The sequence below is a fragment of the Bidens hawaiensis genome, unplaced genomic scaffold (assembly GCF_021521415.1).
Source record: "Bidens hawaiensis isolate Kalapana, Puna unplaced genomic scaffold, B.hawaiensis_p1.1 tig00012328_1, whole genome shotgun sequence".
NCBI classification, from domain to species: Eukaryota; Viridiplantae; Streptophyta; class Magnoliopsida; order Asterales; family Asteraceae; genus Bidens; species Bidens hawaiensis.
The window spans coordinates 233,662-244,206 of NW_027492003.1; the positions used below are offsets into that span (position 1 = coordinate 233,662).

At 35.6% G+C, this 10,545-nt stretch overlaps 1 pseudogene across 1 annotated transcript; it reads left to right on the forward strand.

Moving 5' to 3' along the window:
- The first annotated feature begins 568 nt into the window (after nucleotides 1-568).
- On the forward strand, nucleotides 569-9,111 carry LOC143540746 (TMV resistance protein N-like; annotated as a pseudogene). Its single transcript, XR_013136638.1, has 6 exons — nucleotides 569-1,035; nucleotides 4,951-6,080; nucleotides 7,190-7,402; nucleotides 7,576-8,030; nucleotides 8,154-8,576; nucleotides 8,668-9,111. The product of XR_013136638.1 is annotated as a TMV resistance protein N-like (transcript).
- Nucleotides 9,112-10,545: the final 1,434 nt, after the last annotated feature.

A 10,545-nucleotide genomic window follows, 5' to 3' on the forward strand; every position in this document is an offset into this window, starting at 1 on the left:
CCTTTGGGAGTAAAGAACCAAATTCAAAACTTGACTTGAGAGTAAATTTTCTCTTTAAAATAGTTTAGGAGTGGCAATAAGACCATGCATAGTAGATGAAGCCCCTTTGTGGGCGTCGTGCGACATGTGACGTCACGTCAACATAGGGGCTTTTTGGCTAAAATGAGTGTAGTAGATAAAGCTCCTTTAAATCATTACCATATTATTATTATTATATTATCAAATAAACAAAATCAAACCCACCAATCACATTCCACCATTTCCCCAACATTCACCCCACCCGGCGCTGTGTATGAAGCACTCACCCCCTCCAAAGCGCCCGTAGCACTCCGGGGATTGTGTTCCCGGTGCTATAGGACACTTTCGAGGTGGATGGTGCCCTGCTACATTAGGTCTAATAGTGAATGGTGTGTTTAACGTCGTAAAAAAAATAAAAAAAATCCTTGGACGTTTTCTTTTAGAAAGTCAATGGCTGGACCGTTGACCCATAGCAAGTTGCCGGGAATTGCTTGGAAATTGTTAATTTCCATCTCTATATTTACTCATTTGGGAAGTGGGAACTCAAACAAAAACATCAATGGCTTCTTCATCTTACTCTGCTTCTTCATCTTCTCACAGATGGAAATATGAAGTGTTTCTTAGTTTTAGAGGAGAAGATACCCGTAAGACTTTTGTAGATTTTCTCTACGATGCTCTTATACAACGAGGAATCTACACTTACAAAGATGACGAAACACTTCCTCGAGGTCAGCTCATTGGTCCATCCCTATTTAAAGCTATAGAAGAATCACAAATTGCCATCATCATATTCTCTGAAAACTATGCCGATTCTTCTTGGTGTTTGGATGAACTTACGCATATCATGAAATGTATGGAGGAGAGAGGGCAAATTGTTTTGCCCATATTCTATGATGTAAATCCGTTGGACATGCGAAAGCGAAGTTGGGAGAACACGAGCAAAGCTGAAACATGGAGAAAAGCACTAGTAGATGCAACTAGCATATCGGGTTGGGTAATCGATCATATTGCCAATGGGTAATTTCCTTTTTAATCTTTATGCATTAAACGTCTCTATTAAATTATTATTGAATACATGTTTATATTCAAAGTTTGGTCAACAATAATTGTATCCTAGTATTGGAATTTATTGTCTAGATATTTGTACCTTAGACCGTGATATGTGGTTCAATGGTGGTCAGAGAGCATGTTCACGTGGCCACGGAGCATGCTTACTGGGCCGTCTCTGAGAATTAAAAATATATTTTGGATTGAAGACGAAAAATATTTTTAGATTTAAGTAAAATGAGTATTTTGTTATATTTAAATAATTTAATTTTAAAATGGGCTTATTTTGTTATGATTTGTGTTGTGTAAAAAGCAGGGGCCGGCTCAATGAATGCGGGGCCTAAATCAAAAAAAGAATTTTGGGCCTTTTCATAACAATTATTAAGATAAAAAAATTGATTGTTACAAGTTTTAAACTCATAACCTATACTTTAGTAACAACCAAGCCTACCACCACACCTATACATTAATTTGAGTTTACTATACTCATTATAATATATCTATATATTATGCTTTTTTTTTATTTAGAGGCCTTAACTGAGTGTGGACATAAAGCCCTAACTTGTTTTCGATGTCCCACGAGCCACCCCTGGTAAAAAGCTTTGTATAAAAAAAGACTTAAACATGTCTTATATGAGACTAGAACCCACAACCTTTTAGTTGAGAGTAATACCTCTTTGCCACTAGACCAAACTAGTTGTTCTTGAATTAAGTTTAAACATTAAATATAAATATCATTTTTTTCATAAAAGTACATACAATTTAAAATATATATATATAAAATTTGGGTCTTGCAAGGTGTTGGACCCGGGCCCGTAGACCACCCAGCCCCCACTAGGGCTGGCCTTGATACCTACATGGCTCACGTGAAGCCAATGGAACACTGCCTTGGCCCTCCTCACATCATGTGTACGGAAGGGGCTTGAGCACTGTCACGCGACTCACGCTTCCTTTTTTGCGTTTTTTTTCTGATCTTTGGTGCAAGCAGTTATTTGGTGGATAAGATGGTGTTCGATTTGGCCGAAATGGTTTCGGGTTTAGGGTTCGGTCAATGGGCAGAAAAGAAGAAGATTGGGCAGGTGATTTTAGACTTTTAGGGTTAAATGGAGATGAAGACGGTTAGTGTATTATAACTTTTATTTATTTCATATATACTATGATATAATCTGTGTAATATACGAGTGTTTAAAAAAATATTACAAAAAAGTGAAATTTGATAATATACGTAATAATATAACTTATGGATGCAAAAGATATAAATAATGATTAATAAAATTTTATAATTCATAAATATCTAAAACCTTATTTAAATAATTTAATTTTAAGAATGGTTATTTTGAGAATTTTCTCTTCTGTTATCTCACATTTTGGCTTAAGAACTATTTCCAATAACACACCTTCTCTATCAGCTCCTCTTTAGCTAGAATCGACTCCTCCATCATCCCCTTTACCGGCTCCTTTACCATTAGATTTATTTGAATTCATATAGAGTGCGTAAAAACTGAGTTGAGAGTGTGTAAAAATTGAGTAGAAAGGTATTAAATGAAAAGAGGCTAATAAAGGAGAAATATAGCCGTTGAAAGGCTATATTTGTTTTATGTTCAACAGGTTCTACCCCTCTAAAAAGTTACCCGGCAGGTGTAATCATGAGGTGGTGGTGGTGTTCCTGTAAACCCGAGTTATATTAGTAATCTTGTTTTGAAGATCGAACACCATTAAAATATACATATTCTTCAAAAGTGAATCCTTTAGAGCTCGGATTTCTAGCTCATTCGATTTTGGTAGTTCGATCGTGGAATTTCTTTGTTTATGTATTTCTGGAATATGAGTGTGTGACTTATTATAATGGATCCTATTTATAGTACAGAGAATGTGTCTGTCATCTTGATAGAGATGGTTCTCTTTCGTCGGACATTGTTACAAGCCAAACAGAAGAACTCAACCCAAAAGACTAGTCTGATAGGTTAGAGAACCCATTTGGCTTATAAACCCCACATCAGTTGCCCATACAACCGATGTGGGACAAGTCTCATACCTTGCAATGGTTTCAGTCCGTAACAATGCACCCTCCCCTTAAGGGACAACGTCCTCGTTGGTCACAACCACGTTGGTCACGACTGGCTCACTCCAGGCCACCACTCCGTGGGCCACCACTCAGAGTCCTCGTTGGACACAGCCACGTTGGTCACGGCTGGCTTCCTCCAGGCCACCACTCCGAGGTTGGCTCTGATACCAATGTTACAAGCCAAACAGAAGAACTCAACCCAAAAGACTAGTCTGATCGGTGAGGGAACCCATTTGGTTTATAAACCCCACATCAGTTGCCCATACAACCGATGTGGGACAAGTCCCATACCTTGCAATGGTTTCAGTCCGTAACAGATATTTATTCTATTATCTGGAACACGGAATATATGAAATAGATTAAGAAATATTTGAACTATGATTCATACTTAATATTCAAACCTCGCGGCCAAACTCCAAAAAAATTTCCAAGAATTAAAATTTAGAAATATAAATCGAAATTGTTTCTTCTTTCAAATTTCAAAATTTTTATACTTATTTTTGACTCAAAGATAAATCTTTCTTCGGATTTTTGGTTCTTATCTATTCGTGGAATAAGCGATGATCCGATGGTTCTTACTCTACAAATCTTTGGGCTTAACTTAGTGTCATTATTTTGAGATTTAATAAACACACGCACTCTTATTTCTACCTTATGACGTGCCATATTCAAGACACCATTTCCATTTCTTTGGTCCATTTCTTTAGCTGTGTTTATTTAAGTTGTAACACCCTTGGTAAACACAACATTGTCCCACTCTTAGGCTATCCCACATCGGCCGTGGACAAGAGAGATCACTGGTTCATAAGTAATGTCCTGCCTCTTCAATCACCAACGCGTTTTGGGCAACAAAAAACAAATCCGTGAGCTCTTCGTGGGCAGAGCGGACAATATTGGTGGTGCGAGGGGCCGGATGTTAAATAAGTTATGTTTCTTTGTTTACTCTAGGCTAGTACTAGGTCTAGTGGTAATTAATTACCCACCAACTGTTTAGTTTAAGTTATTCTTAGCCTCTATAATGGCAGCTTAATTATGAATTAAAGAGCAGAAATTTGAATCGAAATTTTGTTTCTGTTTCGGTAACATATCTCCAGCCCTCGAGGCTGCGTTGTGGTCGTTGGTTGAAAAGCTCGATTAATATCTTATGACCACACTCCCCAGCTACACACTACCAACGAAACCGGCTGCCTTACTAGCCTTCCAAACATCCCACATCTACTGCCTCTAAACATCTCCCAAAGCAGAGCTGGTCAATACCGAAAACGACACCCAAACCAACCAACAAACCCACACATGCACCTACCAAGTGTCTCACCCCCATAGCCCCCACAACGCCTGAGTTTTATCATTTAACAACGAGGAACCGAAGGCAACCCAAACACATGAATGGAGACCACCATGGCAATATCGTCCCGTCCTTGAGGACAAGGACGATTTTAAGGGGCGAGCAGTTGATACGTCCATCTCCATGTTGCATTTCCTTGCTCTATGTCTCCAAGTGTATTGCTTTATTTCTTTAGTTTGATTTATTAACTTATGTTTCATTGTTTAGTCTATAGTGTAGTGGTGATTACCCACTAACTATTTAATTAAGTTGTTCCTAGTAGTCTAACCTACTCAACGGGTCTATCCATTGGGAGACTGATCATCTCGAATCAGTCCCATTTACCTTAGAGACTTTATAAACCAATGAATATTGTACATCCATTAACGTACTTGTGATATTGATATGGTCTACAGTTCTTATTTCGTTGTGAAATATAAGATCATTTGTTTGAATTTGAGCATATGCTAACTGTTCTTACTTATCGAATATGTAGGCATGAATCGAAAGGCATCAAAGAAATTGTTGATACTGTATCATGTGCCTTGTTTTCCCTGAATTCAAATGTTGATGACGAACTCATTGGTATTAAGATTCGTTTAAATGAATTGAGATCACACTTAGAACTTGAGCAAGGTGGTGTGCGCATGATTGGAATATGGGGGATGGGTGGTGGTGGTAAGACTACTCTTGCATCTTCTATATACAATGAAATATACAGAAAGTTTGATGGTGGCTGCTGCTTTCTGGACAACATTAGGGAGAAATCACACAAGGACGGTATTGAAAAATTACAAGAAAAAGTACTTTCAGATATTTTGAAACAAAAAGATGTGAAAGTAGGAAGAGCTGAGGAAGGAAGACACATGATAAAGAGTAGGTTGTGTAAGAGAAATGTGTTGATTGTTCTTGACGATGTCGATCACCTTAACCAACTAAACATGTTAGCTGGATCACATGATTGGTTTGGCGAAGGAAGTCGTATAATAGTCACAACTAGAGATAATCATTTGTTAAATGCTCACGGAGTTAATGCGGTATACAATATTAGATTGTTGCATGATGACGGGGCTATTAAGCTCTTTTGCAAGCATGCACCTCAAGGTAACATGCCTATAGAAGCTTGTGAGATGCTTTCAAAAGATATTGTTACTTATGCGCGCAGACTCCCTTTAGCACTTAAAGTTTTAGGTTCTTTTCTCTGTGATAAAGACGTAAATGAATGGAAGAGTGCCTTGGCAAGACTAAAAGATATCCCGGAAAATGATATTATTGGAATGCTAAAGGTTAGTTATGATGGACTTAAGCCGATGGAGAAAGCATTGTTCCTAGATATTGCATGTTTTCATAGGGGGGAAAAGGTAGAAGAGGCAATGGTGAGCCTGGATGCTTGTGGTTTTCACCCTGTTATAGGAATAAAGGTGTTGAAACAGAAGGCTCTCATAACTGTTTCAAATGAAGTGAGTCATTCGCGTTATTCACAAGGAAAGATCGATATGCATGATTTGGTACAGGAATTGGGCCATTACATTATTCAAGAAGAAGATCCTAACAATCCTGAAAACACATAGTAGGGTCTGGCGAGAGAAAGATATTCTAAGCATATGTTCAATGAACTCAACAACGGTAATGATTAACAAAAATTTGTAATATATATATATATATATATATATATATATATATATTATACACACACACACACACATATATATATACTCATCCTATATAGGGTTAGTATCATTTGAGAACTCCAAAAAAATTAAGAACTTCTAGGAACTCATAAGAACCAAACATTTTTTTAATTTTTTTCGTATATTAACATTGTTTGAGACTAGTCTTACCATATTTTATATATAAATTTTTGATTACATAAATAAATCACAAGTTTACATATATGTAAAATTTATGCAATAACAAATTTACATATATGCAAAAAAAAGTTTAGATGTGTGTAAAACTAATTTTCATAAATGTAATCGTAAATATAGATATAAATAATGATAAAACTACACTCAAATCATACTAACATACAAAATTTTTTATAAAAATCTTTAGTTTTCAAGAGTTTCTTCAAGTTCTTAAATAATTTAAGAGTTCTGTAATGATACTCATCCTATATATATATATATATATATATATATGTGATGAATACTTAGAACTCACTTGAGTCGTGAGACCTCGAAAAAATTCCATTTAACAATAACTGTTTTTTTTTTCATGTGTTGAAATTTTATACCATGCGATGACTAAGGTTAGACGACAACATATAAATCATGTGATAGCTATAAGATTTACGAGAGAACTTACCCAACTTCAAAACCACAGATTTGAACTTGGTATTTTGATCGACGATCCTCTGAAACAATTCAAGACATAAACATTATCATTCCTCATGGTGTAGACACGTACCAGGGTCACAGGTCTTTTAAATGTTCAATTCATTTTATTAAGTTGTCCTGTAGGACCATATAGCTCTATCGGGTGATGACCGTCGTCATCATCATTCCATATGTCTCATTAGACCAGTTACATTATGTAAATATGTATTAGGGTCGCAGGATTTTCCTATGTTTACATTGAACATTACACGTACATACTCATTTCATAACCGTTAATATATTCACATAATTACTTATCATGCATCTTAGCCGTAATTGTTAAAAACATTACCAGTTTACCACTCACCATACATAATTTTTAGTAAATTCTAACACCTTTTTTATCCCTATTCGCAGAATTGTGAGAAGATTGAAGCTTTAGGTAATCTGAACAATTGGAAGGATTGTCCACAACATGTTCCGCATGTTGTTGCAGCCATGAGAAATCTACGGTCAATTCATTGGCAGTTTTATCCGTTAAGTCTGTTGCCGACAAATTTCCAACCATCAAAGCTTTGTTGTCTTATATTGAAAAGCAGCCGACTAATACAGTTATGGGAGGGTTATAAGGTAACTCTTATATGCTTTTCTCTATTTTGGACGCAAATATTACCGATTATAAATCTAGCTAACCTTGAGAGTTAATCTTAAACATAACATATATGAAACACCGTTATGCAACTTTCTAATTTATATGCATCTCATTTCACCGCATTTGACTAGTGTTTAAATTTATACAACAGGATCTACCAAATTTGAAAGTGGTTGACCTTAGTAGTTCAAAAAACCTAATCAAGACACCAGATTTTGGTGGATTTCTAAGCCTTGAGAGACTAATTCTCTGTCATTGTTCTGGTTTAAAAGAAATTGATCAATCAATTGGATGCCATGAAAGGCTTGCTCATCTGGACTTGTATGGATGTTCAATTCTTGAAATGTTTCCACCCATCATTCGGATGCCAAAATTGGAGACTCTTAAACTCTCGAGATGCTTTAATCTTCTTAAGTTCCCGGAAATTAATCGAACATGGATAGCTTGGAATATCTGTATTTGGGAGAGAGTGGGATAGAAGTTTTACCCTCATCAATTGTACAATTTTGCACAAACCTCCTTTATCTAGATCTAAGTGATTGCATCAATCTAAAGAGTATCGAAGTTGACTTTTGTCACTTAAAAAAATTGAAAGAGCTCCATCTTGTTGGTTGTATACAACTTGAGACACCCACAAAAGACCTCTTTAATGTAGACTGTGGCTTAAAGGTGCTTACTTTACATCCTATGCGTCAACTACCTCGTTTTCTAGAATCAAATTTCTTTCAGAAACATATTACTTTTGAAGGGTTAGAAGATGATTTTCTACGATCCTACTTCAAAATCAGGCTTTTTCACTTTCCACGTTTTCTAACATACTTGAGTCTTAGATCGTCCAACTTACTAGACGAAGACATCCCCTCTGATATTTGTGAGTTATGCAACTTACAAGTACTAGACTTGAGTGAAAACAAATTCTCAAGGATCCATTCCAACCTCACGCGACTTCCTCGTCTCAAATACCTCAACATCTCAAACTGCAAAAGCCTTGCAGTATTGCCGGATCTCCCATCAAGCATAGCTGTTCTTGATGCAGATAAGTGCGACTCACTTATCATAGGAGACTTTCCAACAACTTATAAATGGTTGTGGAAAGTCACACTTGGGTATAAAGTGTGTGGTGGAGAGAATGTATTGCAATCAATGTTTCAGGTTTGAATCTATCTTAAATACCATGTTCTTGAATTTTAATCTATGTAGATCCAAAAAGAATAATATTTCATCATGATTAATTGATTGACAGGGAAATGCCATTGAAGATCATTTTCTGAGTTTCTGAAAAGATGATTTTGACATTTTAGGAAGACTAGGCTTTGACAGTTGGACAATGCCCTTTGCAAATGAGAAATTCCTGTTGGAGCTCCCACAAAATTGGTATAATGACTATATTGGATTCTTAATATGTGTTTCTGACTCCGAGACTCCCGACATGATGATTATTATCAAACAAGAAATGCAGCTGGATTATCATCCTTGTCTCTTCGACGGTGAACATGATAGAACTAAAATAAGGAAAATGTGTTATATACCCTTCAGTTCATTGCCGCACAAGTCACTTTGGAATGGAAATATTTCATTTCTTTGTGTATATTTAATGTTCAACTTGTTCCTAGGCGACGTGAAGGTGGTTCAACGGAAAGATCTACAGATTACTCAGGATTTTGGCATGGACAAATTAATCGCATAAATACATTCACAATCCAACAGGCTTCAGGGTCCTCAATTGAAATTATGTGGTTACATTAATTGCCTGCATTAGCGTTCATTATGAAAATAACTTGAGATTGAGGTGTATGAAACATTGAAGCTTGTTTCTGTCATCAAATATGCATTACAATGGTAATTTCGTTTCACCCCCTAAATATGTTTTACAGTTTATGCTTGATTCTCCCATGAGCTACCTAACATAAGAAATGGGCTTGCAGATTGCCGCAACAATGGATGAATGATGATTGTTTTTTTGTTAAATCATGATGGATATCTTGAATGAATCATGTAAATATAAACCACCAATTTAAATGTGTTTTTGGATGAATTGTGATGTATTAGTCTTATTCTTTTGTTTATCAACGTTAACTATTGTTCATTTTGTGTTTGTTTGTGTTTGGTAAATTGTTTTATTTATATTTGTTTATATTTTTCCAATAACTTTTGTTTTCGAGACTCTACATCAAAGTGCAAATCAATCGATTGAGTTATGACGTCACTCGTTTTCTATAGTGTTTGTTTTGAAAGTAGGGGTCATGTTTTGATGTTTGTGGTGGTGAACACGGTGTTGTATGTGCTGTGAAAGGCAGCGAGTGGGGAAGAGATTGTAAAGACAGCGGCGGAAGAGGCGAACTCCGGAGAGTATGCTAATTAAGTTGGTTGTTAATTATGGAGATGGTGAGGTTTTGAATGAAATGGCCGAGGAGGCAAACGGAGGTTTTAATTATTTGTTGTATTTGGTATGTATAGTATGGGTGATTTTATCATGTATGCAATTGTTTCATCTTTTTACGATTTTGTAATTCACGATTTATATTCAAAACAGATTTCCTAATAAAAATTCTTTTAGACAAAGCACGGTGCAACTTTTAGTGAATTAATCGTCATTAATGCATCTTTAGTGTATTGGGCAACAATAGGTGTATGCAACCTTAGTTTATAAACACGTTTCAATGATATAAAATGAAGAAAAGGTATTTAATAGAACCGCTGCACATAAATACATTCAGTGGCAAAGTTAAGAATATTCACATGTAGGTTTGTTATTTTCAGGTGCTTGTATTTATTACTATTCTGTATTTTTGAGTCGGGTAAGCTCACATAAAATAATTAAATATTATTATCATAACAAAAATGCATCCTTAATATTTAATAGAATGCAAAGTTATTCGAAATAAAAAACAGTTACATAGTGTAATTGTTTTTTACATGTTTTCATGTTTTGTAAATGATTTATAACATTTTTAATCATGACTTTCAAAAAACACTCATTTTAACATGTTAGCTATTAATTTAAGAACCCAATCATGCATAGTTGGCCAAAACATGTTGATCAGCTAAAGCATCGCTTCATCAGAGAAATGGTAGCAAAAGAACTAGTGATCCTTGATCGTCGCAACACAAATGATCAACT